The sequence below is a fragment of the Ascaphus truei genome, unplaced genomic scaffold (genome assembly GCF_040206685.1).
Source record: "Ascaphus truei isolate aAscTru1 unplaced genomic scaffold, aAscTru1.hap1 HAP1_SCAFFOLD_371, whole genome shotgun sequence".
NCBI classification, from domain to species: domain Eukaryota; kingdom Metazoa; phylum Chordata; class Amphibia; order Anura; family Ascaphidae; genus Ascaphus; species Ascaphus truei.
The window spans coordinates 45754-64415 of NW_027456702.1; the positions used below are offsets into that span (position 1 = coordinate 45754).

Here is an 18662-nt window from a genome sequence, read left to right on the forward strand (position 1 = left end):
GAATTGCTTGATGAGAGGAAGGTGTCCTGCTATGTGGAAGTGCCTCTCTGAGGGGAAGGTTAAAAGGATTTCCTTTCTGAGGGAGCAGTGGAAGATGTGTCTACTCACTTTGGCTGCTTGTTGAAAAGAGGGAGCACACTTTCCTGTCAGACAGGAACACACGAAGGGGCATAACAATATGCAGATAAAGCAGGGGGAGAGGACTAAAACATACTCAAATATGAGCATTGGGAGGTTGCCAGGGCAACTGACTAGAGGCTGTGTAAAGGGGATTACTTGTAACAACTATGTTGCAATATACACAGCTCTGGCTTCTTCAGGGCTTGGAAAAAACATGTAACTTCCCTGGGGAGAGCTGACAGTGTGAGAGCCGAGAAAAATATACAGAAAATATGCAATCCTGTTCCAGGACAATATTGGTAACAATACCTACCACATGGTGGCACTGTTGCATTATATATCCAGTGTATGTAGTCAGCTGGGCTCTAAATATGTCAAAATATTGTGTTTTAAAGCAAAGAATCACCTATGGGACTAAATATGTTTTCACTTTTTAGGAAAAAGAACAAAAAATCTATTATTTCTATTACTATTGGGAAAAAAGTACAAGGGTGTATGACATCCTAGGAATACGACAAAGTTTGCCAGAAAAATGTGTATTTGTTCTAAATCATACAGATTTATGGGTAAATAAGTGGTTGGGATGTAAAAATGATGTATGTACAACTAATTCTTTAATACCCATACTAGGAAATGAACGAGTTTTACTTCCTATGACAGTGGTAGGAATACTCATTAGCAATACTCATTTATTAGTTTATAATCTCCAATGTCCTGATTTTTTTTTTTTTACACCATTCTGGCAAGATTTGAACATGTAAATTTTATTGCTTGTTTATATTTGAATTCTAAATTAATTTGTTTACCACACCAGGCCAAGATTATTTATCACTCATGCTTTCATAATCACACTTCATTTTAGGTCGTATTGAGAATAATGAAATAGTGAAAGAATAATTTCCTATGTGTAAGAAATTAAGAATGAAGAAGGTTGACTTCCAGTTTTACAAAAACAATTAAAAGAAGGAGAAATTGTTTCTCAATAGGAAAAGGGTACATTTAAAAAGATAGAACATGAATGGTCAGTAATGACAGGTTCAGGTTGGGGGGCAAAGTTTCAAAAAATCTGTTACAATGTGTCAGTATTAGGTATTTTTTTCCCCATGCATCCTTTAATCATTGTACTTTGTGAGGCTTTATTGTGTATTGTTCTTCAACTATTTTTAATATGTACTATGAAAAAAACGTATACACCGATAAAAGTAGAAAGAAATGACTCAAGAAGTGGAAACATTGACAAAAGTGTATAACAGGGCATCAGATTTCTTCAGTGAGAATTCTTTGCTTTAGAATGATATCTTGGCATTTAGTTTTTATAATTTTTTTGGAATGTGATGCGAATGGTGCATGAGTGTTCCTGTAGGCTGTGTTAGGAACTCCCCAGAGCAATGTGCATGACCTGTTTAAGGTTTCCTTGGTTACCTATAGTCAGGGGTCGACAAATGCACTCGACCGGTTGTCACGGGCGACTGAATTTTGTCCGCTGTCGACTGCTTACCTGCGGCAGAGTCCCCGGCGTCTCCCAGTCTTCTCCTACAAATTCATCTTTTCCCCCTGCAGCTCCAGTTAAAATGGCCACGCTGCTTCAAATGACGTCGCGTTGACGTGGCAACGAGAAGCGGCATGATGTCGTGAATAAGATCCCGCAATCCTGTCTGTACCTGGGTAAAATACGTCAGATTGCTTGGTCTGTATGAAAACATTTGGAATTGTTGCCTAATTTATTAATGATAACTAACACCGGACTGAATATGTTTTGAAATAAAAACTAACGTTTTGCGGATGAAATATAACCAACCCAGATGGGACTTGAACCCACAATCCCTGGCTTAGGAGGCCAGTGCCTTATCCATTAGGCCACTGGGGATTATGTCTCATGTCTTATAACATTGTATCGTGTGGGGTAATGGTAATTGTATCTGGGTAATTCAACAGAGAAAGATAGAGTTTCTTGATAAATAGTCCAGCACTATATTCCTGCACTATATTCCAGCACTGTATTGCTGCACTACAGAATACAGCACTATGCGTTGGTGGTATAGTGGTGAGCATAGCTGCCTTCCAAGCAGTTGACCCGGGTTCGATTCCCGGCCAACGCAAATTTTATTTAGCAAAAAAAAGTGTTTTATTGAAAAATAGAAGGATATCTATTCTGGACCCAGGCTCATACACTGGCGACACACTTTATTCGAGCTCGGCTAGTCCCACGAATTCGGGTATACCCGGGTGTATTGAGGTTTGTGACTGTTTTCTGCCCGAGTGCATTGAGGTATTTTCCAGGCAGGGATTGAAGCATTTTATTCCCGCTGGCTGCAATACTGCACAGTATATATATATATACTGCATTACAATTCATGAATTTATGCCATCTGGTAGACACGCGAAGCATTGCAGCCTATTAAATCCTAATCATTATCATTTAACAGATCAGCCGCCCGTCAGCCAGGCATGAACCCAGGCTGGGAAGGCAAACGCAACGGGGCTTGTCAGAGGTGAGGAGCGGCGCATTCCAGGTATCTGCCAGGTACATACTGGGTATTTGCTCGAATAAAGTGTGTCGGTGCAGTATGTGGCATATGAGTAAGTCCATGTACTGTAGCTTAACTCGTTCCCTTTTAAAGCACACTTCTGTTTTCTTCAACTTTATTGAGGGAGTTGAAGGAAAATCCGTTATTCCTTCACCCACGCTTCAGAACCGAGAGGAACCTTTCCTCTGCCAGGTACACTGAAGCCTTGTGACTGGATACACTATCTGCACCTGTTTGCAGCAGACTCCCCCGGAGAAGTTTTTCACGCCCTGCCACTGTTATCTCCGATTTTTGATGAGCCTTATCAGGCCTGGGAGACGAACAAAATGAAACGTAACGCACGCCAGGTTTCAAATCCTTTGTCTCTATTTATTACTCATAGGGTAATGATTTTTATACAGAAAAAAAAAGATTTTGGTTAGAGGCGTAACATAGGCGTGTCATAGGCGTATACTAGGTGTGTCTTGGGCGTAGCTTTGATTAGAGGCGTGATTTAGGGGCAGGACATATTAGTGGCGTGACTTTTGAGACGTGTTTATTTTCAATACAAGCAATTGTCTAAATACATAGCTTATTCATTGTCTGTTATCAAAAGAGACCTTGAGTCTTAGCAACTTTATTTCACTACCTTGCTTCTTGCAGAGAACCATTCTATTATATTCTACTAAAACACCAGGAAATTGACCTCACAAAAGTATCTAGTAATATCCTGACCAGAAAAAAAAGGAAATGCAATTTAGCAGAAACTGAGTGCATTTATGAATTATATTTCAGCAAAAAGGCTGACTACAGAATCTTAACTAGTTATGACCATACAAAATGGAAGCTTAACATGAGTGCAGACTCTGGCCTGACATACTGGTCCTAACAATCCCTCCTTTTTGTTCTCTAAAAGAACAAATACCCTTACTAGGTACGCTTCTCTATGACTATGGCCTTATGGGGACCAATAGTATCATAGACTCTGTTCATGGCCACATATGAATTATTAGTTGCATACATGGCGTGAGATGAAACTGAAGGTTTCCTTGAGACAAATGAAAGCATTGCACACTTAGCACAGTGAAAAATAACAAAAATTGCTGCAATTATACTAATCACTACAATAAAACCATAGAGAATTTTCATACCCAATTCTCCAATCCAACTAGTGAGTCCTGACATCCAATTTAAGTTAAGGCCTGAGGATTCTTTACGCATCCTTGCTTGAATTTCCTGTAACTTATCCATATCTTTATGAATAGCGCCAGACTCATCTTCAATATAGGCACAGCACTTCTGTCCTACAAGTTTACAAACACCTCCTTGTGAGGCTAGCAGATAATCAAGAGCCATTCTATTCTGTAATAATACTGTCCGGATCTGCTCTTGTTCATTAGTCAAACGGATGATAGCATCACTTGTCTGATTAAGAGCATCATCAATATTTACCATTAGCTCACTTAATTTAGAATAGAGATCCAGAACACCTAAACTAGGTATAAAAACCCCAGCTGCAATGCGGGCTGGACTAATGGTCCTGGTCAGATCTTTTCGATTTCTCAGCCTTCCTTGGGGTAATGTGTCAGATACATAGAAAGTGGGAAGGATGAAACCCAGATAACAAGGGGCAGTGTGATTGCAGGGTACAATCTTAGTGGCCCACATGCCACACAACCAATAGTACCCGAAAGGGAGTCTAATGCTAGTGGGGCACTTGAAATTTGAACTTAGTTCTGATCTATACTGAGTAGAGAAATCGCACGTACTATCCTTGCGATAACGGGTATCACTACAATAACATCCCGCACCCCCGGAATCACCTGATCCAATCCAAGAGCGCAAAGTGGCAGTCTGAGCAGAGAACCAGTGATACAAACTTGAATTGGTTTGACAGGTGTCAATGGATTTCTGCTGAGTGAGAGTGACATTGTGACTACAAAATGCAGAACAATTGATGTTTATGGTGAGAGTATCAAGCATATACCTTTTTTGTCTCAATTTGAAGGCCAAAATAACAGTAGAATTTTGACAGGAATGATAACCTGACATGTTGAATACATTATGGTAACAAATAGCCCCTTGTGTGGTTCTAGATGTGAGATATACTTTCTCTAATTCCTCTTTAACCTTGGACCTGCTGTTAGAGGTAAAATTCCAGGATTTGTCACTACTGAGAATGTGCATCAACATTGCTTGATCAATAACATCGGGGAAAGAGGGATACCCATATTTTAGACTATGTGGACCTTGTCCGCAAATCCAGCATGATTTATTGGGCCTAGTTTCTTGATGTACTAGTAGCAGAGATTTAACATACATATTGTCCTTTTCCCAAGCAGACTGAGATAATTCCCTGCGTGTGTATTTGTGTGTGATTTTGTCAATATTTTTAACCCCATATGACCAGGCAGTCACACTCCAGAGCATAATGGCCACAATGGTGATTGCTATACTCAGGAACAGTGCTATTATGCAAATGACACTGGGCCCAAAGTCTTTGGGGAAAGAGGATCGTTTCCGGGACATCCAGGGGTAGGTGGAGCCATCTTCACTCGGCTGGCGTGTATCCATGTCGGTTCTTCTGCCGTAAGGATCGCTGTCCGGGTCACTGCAATTATGGAAACGGGTTCACCGAAGGGAGGGTCCAGAGTCTTGTTCTTGAACAGCTTCTTGACCAGCACCAGGTCACCGGGTCGGAAAGGGTGAGTCACTTCACCTGTGGGGCATGGAAGAGACAGAGATACATCACCATAGATGCCATTCAATTTCTCAACAAGGTGCATCACATATTCATGCTGAGTCAATGGTAAGTTATTATTTGCAACATTCAAACCATGGTGCTTAGTCCATGGGGTAGGGAACGGCCTACCCATCAAAATTTCAAAAGGCGAATAACCCGTAGTTTTATTTGGGGTCATTCTAATTTCAGCCAAAACTGCCGGTATCAGATCAGGCCAGTGGTGAAAAGTTCCTCCCGTACCCTTTCTCAATTTATCCTTTATGGTCCTGTTGGTTCTTTCCACCTGTCCAGAGGACTGAGGATGGTATGGAACATGAAACTTCCAATCAATACATAACATCTGACATATCTGCTGTGTAATTTTGGCTGTAAATGGAGTACCTTGATCACTGTTGATAGACAGTGGGCAACCAAACCTAGGGATAATCTCTTTACACAGAATCTTGGCAACAACACTGGTATTTTCTTTACTAGTGGGGAATGCCTCTACCCACTTAGAGAACTGATCCACTATCACCAACAAATACTGCAAACCTCCTTTAGCTTTTGGCATGTGTGTGAAATCAATTTGCAATTGCTGCATGGGACCATCAGGGGGTGGCAAATGCTCATGGACACCGTGTATTGCACCATTGGGATTATTGCGAGCACATGTAAGACACCTTGATAACTGTGTCTCAACCAAAACAGACAAATCCTTGATACAAAACCTAGAGCGAATATTCTTGCAAGTCTGTTTCCTGCCAATGTGACCAAAACTGTGAAAATGACTGATAAAAATGGGAGCTGCTGTTTTGGGTACCCCCACCCGTCCCTCCTTGTCTGACAAAAGATGTTGTTCATCTAGAGTCAGACCTTCCTGCTTCCAAAAAGCGAGATCCTCCTCCGAGGCCAGTGCCTGCAAGGAAATAAGATCAAAATCAGGGATTGAAGGTACAGTAATCAAGGACATCTGAAAAAATGGTGTTGTGTCATAGTCAGGGCAGAATGGGGCAGAAATGGCTGCATTCCTAGCTACAATGTCTGCTAGGTCATTTCCTTTTGCAACATCACTGTCATCTGAACTGTGTCCCTTACATTTGACAATTGCAAGAGATAGGGGAAGTAAAATGGCAGCTAAAAGATCTTCTATCAACTGAGAATGAGCTATACCTTTTCCATCTGCAGTGGTGAACCCCCGGTGTTGCCAGATAACACCAAAATCATGTGCCACCCCAAAAGCATACCTAGAGTCGGTGTAAATAGTCACTTCCCTATCCTTGAACAATTTGCAGGCCTTGGTTAGCGCAATGATTTCAGCAGCCTGAGCTGAGACAAAAGGTAAAGAGTAAGCCATCAACACAGTGTCAGGTAATTGCACAACAGAGAATCCTGTTAAAAACACACCGTCAGCTGGTTTGGAACATGAGCCATCAACAAACACTACCTCACCGTAGGGTAATGGAACAGAGGACAAATCACATCTAGGTGATGATTCCAGGGTAATATTAGTCAAACAGTCATGCTCACAGTCAGAGTCTGGTTCTGTGTTAGAAAGCAAACGATGTAATAACACTGCAGGGCCAGAATGTGATGGGTGATATTTGACAGTGAGGTTGGCAGTGGTTGTAAGAATGGTTTCATAACCTGAGCGCCTTTGCACGGTCATGTGCTGTGTAGTGAGGTTATTTAATACCTGCAAAACCTGATGTGAAGTGTGCAGTGTCAGAGGGTGAGACAGTACAATGGTTTGCGCAGTTTCAGTCATGATTGCACATGCTGCTACAGCCCTTAAACATGCCGGCATACCCTGAACCACTGTGGGAAAAGTTTTGGAATAAAAAGCCACAGGCCTATAACCACCACCGTGTTCCTGAGCAAGGACCCCCGCCACTGTCGCTCCACCTTCGGTGCAGTAAAGGTGAAACGGTAGCTGGTAGTTGGGCAATCCCAGTGCAGGAGCAGAGCAGAGAGCGGAGCGGAGGTACTTGTAGGCCATCTCCATGTCAGCTGACCAGATGATCGTCTCAGGTTGAGATTGGAGAGTCACTTTCCTGAGGATGTGGTCATGGAAAGAACAATCAGGAATCCACTGGCGACAATAGGCAATTACTCCTAGGAATGACAACAAAGCAGTCTTAGTCTTGGGTTTTGGCATAGCTACAATAGCTTGGACGCGTTCTGGAGCCAATGTCCTTTGTCCATGTGACAGTCTGAAACCCAGATACCTTACTTCCTGAAGGCAAAACTGCAGCTTTTTAGGAGAAACCTTGTGTCCCATGTCATAGAGGTGTGTCAACAGGCTGACAGAGTCTTCCAAACATGCTTGTTCGGTGGGACTACACAGCAAAAGGTCATCTGCATATTGTAGCAATAGAGACGCACAGGGCGGGGACCAAGACTCAAAGGTTTTGCGTACGACGGTGCAATAGGCTGTCGCTGAATCAATGAACCCCTGTGGGAGAAAATTCCATGTGAACTGTCTCCCCCCATGGGTAAATGCGAACAGTGGTCTTGTCAGGGGGTGCACAGGCACAGAAAAGAAGGCGGAGCACAAGTCAGCAACCGTAAAATACGCAGCAGTAGTTGGAATACTAGATAAAATGGAGTTGATATCCGGTACAATCGGCGCGATGGGTTGAACCAAAGCATTGACTGCACGGAGATCCTGCGTAAATCACCATTGCTGTCCACCAGGCTTGGGCACAGGGTTGACAGGTGTATTGTAGGGTGAGACTGTGGGTGAAATGATGTTCTTGGCCAACAGTTCCTGCATGATAGGGGCAATACCCCTTTCCTTCTCTGCAGACAGAGGATACTGTTTAATGTATACAGGAGAAACATCTGGTTTTAATGTTGCTTCATATGGTGTGCAATTAATGTAACCTGGGTCAGTGGATGAGACTGCCCACAATCCCGAGGGTACTTGAGTCAAAATTGGGTGAGGCAGGGGCTGCACACAGTCAGTGAGATTAGTCATAGAAAAGGTACAGTCTCCAACCTCAAGAGGTACAAACTTCGGGGAAACAACAAAATCCTGTCCTGTAACCCAAACAAACAGTCTATTTCTGGCAACTATGTAGATAGTGGTAGGAGTCAAATAGACTGTTTGTTTGGGTTACAGGACAGGATTTTGTTGTTTCCCCGAAGTTTGTACCTCTTGAGGTTGGAGACTGTACCTTTTCTATGACTAATCTCACTGACTGTGTGCAGCCCCTGCCTCACCCAATTTTCAATCAAATCATAAGGGTAATCCGCATCGTCCCCGTCAAGTTCTGTAAGTACAAACACATCAGGAAGTAAATATGGCTTGTCATGAATGACTTTCTTTAAGTGTTGTTTCTGGCAAGCAGAGTCTGCTGCAAAGACCAAGACATTCCTAACATCCTCAGCGAGAGTTAAGTGGGAGGGAACAACTGTGGGAGCTGTACAACTTGGCATGGTTGTAATAACATGAGCTGAATCATTCCCTGGGCTTGTAAAAACGTAGGGGGAGTCACACACAATTCCACCCTCAGCAGTAATGTACAGGGAAATCTTGAAAGCCCCTAACAAATCTCTGCCGAGTAGATTCACGGGACAATTAGGAATCACTAGAAACTGGTGCCTTATTTCAAAATCAAGGGGGTCTGAGTTCACAGGTGAGACCGAGACAAGGGGAGTGGATGAACATTGAATAGGAACCCCTCCTACACCGGTAGAGGACTCGCTTGTTGGCAACACTGGCCCATTGTAATATCGCTGAGATAGTGATGATCTAGTGGCACCTGTGTCCACCAAAAAATCAAAGACTACATCATCCACTGCCAGTGAGATTAAAGGCAGGGTATCCCAGCGAGAAGACAATTGTGCCATGTAACAAGCTAGAGGTTCAGTCCTCCGGCATCCCTATTGTGAAACATTGGGTTTCCAGGGGATCCTCAGATCATGTCCAGCGGGGCGCCCGGTAGCAGGCACATTTTGCTGCTGCCACGGTCCCGTGTTCTGAGCTCCTCCCTGTGGAACAGCAACTCCCTGCCCTGGATTCTGATTCTGATAGGGGCACTCTCTTTGCCAAAACTGAAGGAAAATCCGTTATTCCTTCACCCACGCTTCAGAACCGAGAGGAACCTTTCCTCTGCCAGGTACACTGAAGCCTTGTGACTGGATACACTATCTGCACCTGTTTGCAGCAGACTGCCCCGGAGAAGTTTTTCACGCCCTGCCACTGTTATCTCCGATTTTTGATGAACCTTATCAGGCCTGGGAGACGAACAAAATGAAACGTAACGCACGCCAGGTTTTAAATCCTTTGTCTCAATTTATTACTCATAGGGTAATGATTTTTATACAGAAAAAAAAAGATTTTGGTTAGAGGCGTAACATAGGCGTAACAGGGCAACTGACTAGAGGCTGTGTAAAGGGGATTACTTGTAACAACTATGTTGCAATATACACAGCTCTGGCTTCTTCAGGGCTTGGAAAAAACATGTAACTTCCCTGGGGAGAGCTGACAGTGTGAGAGCCGAGAAAAATATACAGAAAATATGCAATCCTGTTCCAGGACAATATTGGTAACAATACCTACCACATGGTGGCACTGTTGCATTATATATCCAGTGTATGTAGTCAGCTGGGCTCTAAATATGTCAAAATATTGTGTTTTAAAGCAAAGAATCACCTATGGGACTAAATATGTTTTCACTTTTTAGGAAAAAGAACAAAAAATCTATTATTTCTATTACTATTGGGAAAAAAGTACAAGGGTGTATGACATCCTAGGAATACGACAAAGTTTGCCAGAAAAATGTGTATTTGTTCTAAATCATACAGATTTATGGGTAAATAAGTGGTTGGGATGTAAAAATGATGTATGTACAACTAATTCTTTAATACCCATACTAGGAAATGAACGAGTTTTACTTCCTATGACAGTGCTAGGAATACTCATTAGCAATACTCATTTATTAGTTTATAATCTCCAATGTCCTGATTTTTTTTTTTACACCATTCTGGCAAGATTTGAACATGTAAAATGTATTGCTTGTTTATATTTGAATTCTAAATTAATATGTTTACCACACCAGGCCAAGATTATTTATCACTCATGCTTTCATAATCACACTTCATTTTAGGTCGTATTGAAAATAATGAAATAGTGAAAGAATAATTTCCTATGTGTAAGAAATTAAGAAAGAAGAAGGTTGACTTCCAGTTTTACAAAAACAATTAAAAGAAGGAGAAATTGTTTCTCAATAGGAAAAGGGTACATTTAAAAAGATAGAACATGAATGGTCAGTAATGACAGGTTCAGCTTGGGGGGCAAAGTTTAAAAAAATCTGTTACAATGTGTCAGTATTGGGTATTTTTTTTCCCATGCATCCTTTAATCATTGTACTTTGTGAGGCTTTATTGTGTATTGTTCTTCAACTATTTTTAATATGTACTATGAAAAGAACGTATACACAGATAAAAGTAGAAAGAAATGACTCAAGAAGTGGAAACATTGACAAAAGTGTATAACAGGGCATCAGATTTCTTCAGTGAGTATTCTTTGCTTTAGAATGATATCTTGGCATTTAGTTTTTATAATTTTTTTGGAATGTGATGCGAATGGTGCATGAGTGTTCCTGTAGGCTGTGTTAGGAACTCCCCAGAGCAATGTGCATGACCTGTTTAAGGTTTCCTTGGTTACCTATAGCCAGAGGTCGACAAATGCACTCGACCGGTTGTCATGGGCGACTGCATTTTGGCCGCTGTCGACTGCTTACCTGCGGCAGAATCCCCCGGCGTCTCCCAGTTTTCTCCTACAAATTCATCTTTTCCCCCTGCAGCTCCAGTTAAAATGGCCACGCTGCTTCAAATGACGTCGCGTTGACGTGGCAACGAGAAGCTGCATGATGTCGTGAAATAGATCCCGCAATCCTGTCTGTACCTGGGTAAAATACGTCAGATTGCTTGGTCTGTATGAAAACATTTGGAATTGTTGCCTAATTTATTAATGATAACTAACACCGGACTGAATATGTTTTGAAATAAAAACTAACGTTTTGCGGATGAAATATAACCACCCCAGATGGGACTTGAACCCACAATTCCTGGCTTAGGAGGCCAGTGCCTTATCCATTAGGCCACTGGGGCTTATGTCACATGTCTTATAACATTATATCGTGTGGGGTAATGGTAATTGTATCTGTGTAATTCAACAGAGAAAGATAGAGTTTCTTGATAAATAGTCCAGCACTATATTCCTGCACTATATTCCAGCACTGTATTGCTGCACTACAGAATACAGCACTATGCGTTGGTGGTATAGTGGTGAGCATAGCTGCCTTCCAAGCAGTTGACCCGGGTTCGATTCCCGGCCAACGCAAGTTTTATTTAGCAAAAAAAGTGTTTTATTGAAAAATAGAAGGATATCTATTCTGGACCCAGGCTCATATGTGGCATATGAGTAAGTCCATGTACTGTAGCTTAACTCGTCCCCTTTTAAAGCACACTTCTGTTTTCTTCAACTTTATTGAGGGAGTTACAGTATAACAGTTATAAGAGGAGTATATAAGTTCTTGTATATGGAATGTAATAGTGGATGTCCCTTGTGAGGAGAATTGCTTGATGAGAGGAAGGTGTCCTGCTATGTGGAAGTGCCTCTCTGAGGGGAAGGTTAAAAGGATTTCCTTTCTGAGGGAGCAGTGGAAGATGTGTCTACTCACTTTGGCTGCTTGTTGAAAAGAGGGAGCACACTTTCCTGTCAGACAGGAACACACTAAGGGGCATAACAATATGCAGATAAAGCAGGGGGAGAGGACTAAAACATACTCAAATATGAGCATTGGGAGGTTGCCAGGGCAACTGACTAGAGGCTGTGTAAAGGGGATTACTTGTAACAACTATGTTGCAATATACACAGCTCTGGCTTCTTCAGGGCTTGGAAAAAACATGTAACTTCCCTGGGGAGAGCTGACAGTGTGAGAGCCGAGAAAAATATACAGAAAATATGCAATCCTGTTCCAGGACAATATTGGTAACAATACCTACCACATGGTGGCACTGTTGCATTATATATCCAGTGTATGTAGTCAGCTGGGCTCTAAATATGTCAAAATATTGTGTTTTAAAGCAAAGAATCACCTATGGGACTAAATATGTTTTCACTTTTTAGGAAAAAGAACAAAAAATCTATTATTTCTATAATGTGTATTTGTTCTAAATCATACAGATTTATGGGTAAATAAGTGGTTGGGATGTAAAAATGATGTATGTACAACTAATTCTTTAATACCCATACTAGGAAATGAACGAGTTTTACTTCCTATGACAGTGCTAGGAATACTCATTAGCAATACTCATTTATTAGTTTATAATCTCCAATGTCCTGATTTTTTTTTTACACCATTCTGGCAAGATTTGAACATGTAAAATGTATTGCTTGTTTATATTTGAATTCTAAATTAATATGTTTACCACACCAGGCCAAGATTATTTATCACTCATGCTTTCATAATCACACTTCATTTTAGGTCGTATTGAAAATAATGAAATAGTGAAAGAATAATTTCCTATGTGTAAGAAATTAAGAAAGAAGAAGGTTGACTTCCAGTTTTACAAAAACAATTAAAAGAAGGAGAAATTGTTTCTCAATAGGAAAAGGGTACATTTAAAAAGATAGAACATGAATGGTCAGTAATGACAGGTTCAGCTTGGGGGGCAAAGTTTAAAAAAATCTGTTACAATGTGTCAGTATTGGGTATTTTTTTTCCCATGCATCCTTTAATCATTGTACTTTGTGAGGCTTTATTGTGTATTGTTCTTCAACTATTTTTAATATGTACTATGAAAAGAACGTATACACCGATAAAAGTAGAAAGAAATGACTCAAGAAGTGGAAACATTGACAAAAGTGTATAACAGGGCATCAGATTTCTTCAGTGAGAATTCTTTGCTTTAGAATGATATCTTGGCATTTAGTTTTTATAATTTTTTTGGAATGTGATGCGAATGGTGCATGAGTGTTCCTGTAGGCTGTGTTAGGAACTCCCCAGAGCAATGTGCATGACCTGTTTAAGGTTTCCTTGGTTACCTATAGCCAGAGGTCGACAAATGCACTCGACCGGTTGTCATGGGCGACTGCATTTTGTCCGCTGTCGACTGCTTACCTGCGGCAGAATCCCCCGGCGTCTCCCAGTTTTCTCCTACAAATTCATCTTTTCCCCCTGCAGCTCCAGTTAAAATGGCCACGCTGCTTCAAATGACGTCGCGTTGACGTGGCAACGAGAAGCTGCATGATGTCGTGAAATAGATCCCGCAATCCTGTCTGTACCTGGGTAAAATACTTCAGATTGCTTGGTCTGTATGAAAACATTTGGAATTGTTGCCTAATTTATTAATGATAACTAACACCGGACTGAATATGTTTTGAAATAAAAACTAACGTTCTGCGGATGAAATATAACCACCCCAGATGGGACTTGAACCCACAATTCCTGGCTTAGGAGGCCAGTGCCTTATCCATTAGGCCACTGGGGCTTATGTCACATGTCTTATAACATTATATCGTGTGGGGTAATGGTAATTGTATCTGTGTAATTCAACAGAGAAAGATAGAGTTTCTTGATAAATAGTCCAGCACTATATTCCTGCACTATATTCCAGCACTGTATTGCTGCACTACAGAATACAGCACTATGCGTTGGTGGTATAGTGGTGAGCATAGCTGCCTTCCAAGCAGTTGACCCGGGTTCGATTCCCGGCCAACGCAAGTTTTATTTAGCAAAAAAAGTGTTTTATTGAAAAATAGAAGGATATCTATTCTGGACCCAGGCTCATATGTGGCATATGAGTAAGTCCATGTACTGTAGCTTAACTCGTCCCCTTTTAAAGCACACTTCTGTTTTCTTCAACTTTATTGAGGGAGTTACAGTATAAGAGTTATAAGAGGAGTATATAAGTTCTTGTATATGGAATGTAATAGTGGATGTCCCTTGTGAGGAGAATTGCTTGATGAGAGGAAGGTGTCCTGCTATGTGGAAGTGCCTCTCTGAGGGGAAGGTTAAAAGGATTTCCTTTCTGAGGGAGCAGTGGAAGATGTGTCTACTCACTTTGGCTGCTTGTTGAAAAGAGGGAGCACACTTTCCTGTCAGACAGGAACACACTAAGGGGCATAACAATATGCAGATAAAGCAGGGGGAGAGGACTAAAACATACTCAAATATGAGCATTGGGAGGTTGCCAGGGCAACTGACTAGAGGCTGTGTAAAGGGGATTACTTGTAACAACTATGTTGCAATATACACAGCTCTGGCTTCTTCAGGGCTTGGAAAAAACATGTAACTTCCCTGGGGAGAGCTGACAGTGTGAGAGCCGAGAAAAATATACAGAAAATATGCAATCCTGTTCCAGGACAATATTGGTAACAATACCTACCACATGGTGGCACTGTTGCATTATATATCCAGTGTATGTAGTCAGCTGGGCTCTAAATATGTCAAAATATTGTGTTTTAAAGCAAAGAATCACCTATGGGACTAAATATGTTTTCACTTTTTAGGAAAAAGAACAAAAAATCTATTATTTCTATTACTATTAGGAAAAAAGTACAAGGGTGTATGACATCCTAGGAATACGACAAAGTTTGCCAGAAAAATGTGTATTTGTTCTAAATCATACAGATTTATGGGTAAATAAGTGGTTGGGATGTAAAAATGATGTATGTACAACTAATTCTTTAATACCCATACTAGGAAATGAACGAGTTTTACTTCCTATGACAGTGCTAGGAATACTCATTAGCAATACTCATTTATTAGTTTATAATCTCCAATGTCCTGATTTTTTTTTTTACACCATTCTGGCAAGATTTGAACATGTAAAATGTATTGCTTGTTTATATTTGAATTCTAAATTAATATGTTTACCACACCAGGCCAAGATTATTTATCACTCATGCTTTCCTAATCACACTTCATTTTAGGTCGTATTGAAAATAATGAAATAGTGAAAGAATAATTTCCTATGTGTAAGAAATTAAGAAAGAAGAAGGTTGACTTCCAGTTTTACAAAAACAATTAAAAGAAGGAGAAATTGTTTCTCAATAGGAAAAGGGTACATTTAAAAAGATAGAACATGAATGGTCAGTAATGACAGGTTCAGCTTGGGGGGCAAAGTTTAAAAAAATCTGTTACAATGTGTCAGTATTGGGTATTTTTTTTCCCATGCATCCTTTAATCATTGTACTTTGTGAGGCTTTATTGTGTATTGTTCTTCAACTATTTTTAATATGTACTATGAAAAGAACGTATACACAGATAAAAGTAGAAAGAAATGACTCAAGAAGTGGAAACATTGACAAAAGTGTATAACAGGGCATCAGATTTCTTCAGTGAGAATTCTTTGCTTTAGAATGATATCTTGGCATTTAGTTTTTATAATTTTTTTGGAATGTGATGCGAATGGTGCATGAGTGTTCCTGTAGGCTGTGTTAGGAACTCCCCAGAGCAATGTGCATGACCTGTTTAAGGTTTCCTTGGTTACCTATAGCCAGGGGTCGACAAATGCACTCGACCGGTTGTCACGGGCGACTGCATTTTGTCCGCTGTCGACTGCTTACCTGCGGCAGAGTCCCCCGGCGTCTCCCAGTCTTCTCCTACAAATTCATCTTTTCCCCCTGCAGCTCCAGTTAAAATGGCCACGCTGCTTCAAATGACGTCGCGTTGACGTGGCAACGAGAAGCTGCATGATGTCATGAATAAGATCCCGCAATCCTGTCTGTACCTGGGTAAAATACGTCAGATTGCTTGGTCTGTATGAAAACATTTGGAATTGTTGCCTAATTTATTAATGATAACTAACACCGGACTGAATATGTTTTGAAATAAAAACTAACGTTTTGCGGATGAAATATAACCACCCCAGATGGGACTTGAACCCACAATCCCTGGCTTAGGAGGCCAGTGCCATATCCATTAGGCCACTGGGGCTTATGTCACGTGTCTTATAACATTGTATCGTGTGGGGTAATGGTAATTGTATCTGGGAAATTCAACAGAGAAAGATAGAGTTTCTTGATAAATAGTCCAGCACTATATTCCTGCATTATATTCCAGCACTGTATTGCTGCACTACAGAATACAGCACTATGCGTTGGTGGTATAGTGGTGAGCATAGCTGCCTTCCAAGCAGTTGACCCGGGTTCGATTCCCGGCCAACGCAAGTTTTATTTAGCAAAAAATTGTTTTATTGAAAAATAGAAGGATATCTATTCTGGACCCAGGCTCATATGTGGCATATGAGTAAGTCCATGTACTGTAGCTTAACTCGTCCCCTTTTAAAGCACACTTATGTTTTCTTCAACTTTATTGAGGGAGTTATAACCGTTATAAGAGGAGTATATAAGTTCTTGTATATGGAATGTAATAGTGGATGTCCCTTGTGAGGAGAATTGCTTGATGAGAGGAAGGTGTCCTGCTATGTGGAAGTGCCTCTCTGAGGGGAAGGTTAAAAGGATTTCCTTTCTGAGGGAGCAGTGGAAGATGTGTCTACTCACTTTGGCTGCTTGTTGAAAAGAGGGAGCACACTTTCCTGTCAGACAGGAACACACTAAGGGGCATAACAATATGCAGATAAAGCAGGGGGAGAGGACTAAAACATACTCAAATATGAGCATTGGGAGGTTGCCAGGGCAACTGACTAGAGGCTGTGTAAAGGGGATTACTTGTAACAACTATGTTGCAATATACACAGCTCTGGCTTCTTCAGGGCTTGGAAAAAACATGTAACTTCCCTGGGGAGAGCTGACAGTGTGAGAGCCGAGAAAAATATACAGAAAATATGCAATCCTGTTCCAGGACAATATTGGTAACAATACCTACCACATGGTGGCACTGTTGCATTATATATCCAGTGTATGTAGTCAGCTGGGCTCTAAATATGTCAAAATATTGTGTTTTAAAGCAAAGAATCACCTATGGGACTAAATATGTTTTCACTTTTTAGGAAAAAGAACAAAAAATCTATTATTTCTATTACTATTGGGAAAAAAGTACAAGGGTGTATGACATCCTAGGAATACGACAAAGTTTGCTAGAAAAATGTGTATTTGTTCTAAATCATTCAGATTTATGGGTAAATAAGTGGTTGGGATGTAAAAATGATGTATGTAGAACTAATTCTTTAATACCCATACTAGGAAATTAACGAGTTTTACTTCCTATGACAGTGCTAGGAATACCCATTAGCAATACTCATTTATTATTTTATAATCTCCAATGTCCTGATTTTTTTTTTTTTTACACCATTCTGGCAAGATTTGAACATGTAAATTTTATTGCTTGTTTATATTTGAATTCTAAATTAATTTGTTTACCACACCAGGCCAAAATTATTTATCACTCATGCTTTCATAATCACACTTCATTTTAGGTCGTATTGAGAATAATGAAATAGTGAAAGAATAATTTCCTATGTGTAAGAAATTAAGAAAGAAGAAGGTTGACATCCAGTTTTACAAAAACAATTAAAAGAAGGAGAAATTGTTTCTCAATAGGAAAAGGGTACATTTAAAAAGATAGAACATGAATGGTCAGTAATGACAGGTTCAGCTTGGGGGGCAAAGTTTAAAAAAATCTGTTACAATGTGTCAGTATTGGGTATTTTTTTCCCATGCATCCTTTAATCATTGTACTTTGTGAGGCTTTATTGTGTATTGTTCTTCAACTATTTTTAATATGTACTATGAAAAGAACGTATACACCGATAAAAGTAGAAAGAAATGACTCAAGAAGTGGAAACATTGACAAAAGTGTATAACAGGGCATCAGATTTCTTCAGTGAGAATTCTTTGCTTTAGAATGATATCTTGGCATTTAGTTTTTATAATTTTTTTGGAATGTGATGCGAATGGTGCATGAGTGTTCCTGTAGGCTGTGTTAGGAACTCCCCAGAGCAATGTGCATGACCTGTTTAAGGTTTCCTTGGTTACCTATAGCCAGGGGTCGACAAATGCACTCGACCGGTTGTCACGGGCGACTGCATTTTGTCCGCTGTCGACTGCTTACCTGCGGCAGAGTCCCCCGGCGTCTCCCAGTCTTCTCCTACAAATTCATCTTTTCCCCCTGCAGCTCCAGTTAAAATGGCCACGCTGCTTCAAATGACGTCGCGTTGACGTGGCAACGAGAAGCTGCATGATGTCATGAATAAGATCCCGCAATCCTGTCTGTACCTGGGTAAAATACGTCAGATTGCTTGGTCTGTATGAAAACATTTGGAATTGTTGCCTAATTTATTAATGATAACTAACACCGGACTGAATATGTTTTGAAATAAAAACTAACGTTTTG

The 18662-nt window shown here is 40.6% G+C and overlaps 1 long non-coding RNA gene and 3 other non-coding genes across 4 annotated transcripts; all 4 read right to left on the reverse strand.

The window, feature by feature from the left end:
- Positions 1–1547: 1547 nt before the first annotated feature.
- On the reverse strand, positions 1548–18541 carry LOC142483781 (uncharacterized). Its single transcript, XR_012797474.1, has 3 exons — positions 18381–18541; positions 15935–16098; positions 1548–1781 (listed from the first exon to the last, which is right to left on the reverse strand). It is a non-coding gene; the product is annotated as an uncharacterized LOC142483781 (long non-coding RNA).
- TRNAR-CCU (transfer RNA arginine (anticodon CCU)) lies at positions 11397–11469 on the reverse strand. Its single transcript has one exon. It is a non-coding gene; the product is annotated as a tRNA-Arg (tRNA).
- On the reverse strand, positions 13782–13854 carry TRNAR-CCU (transfer RNA arginine (anticodon CCU)). The gene has a single exon. It is a non-coding gene; the product is annotated as a tRNA-Arg (tRNA).
- On the reverse strand, positions 16232–16304 carry TRNAR-CCU (transfer RNA arginine (anticodon CCU)). The gene has a single exon. It is a non-coding gene; the product is annotated as a tRNA-Arg (tRNA).
- Positions 18542–18662: the final 121 nt, after the last annotated feature.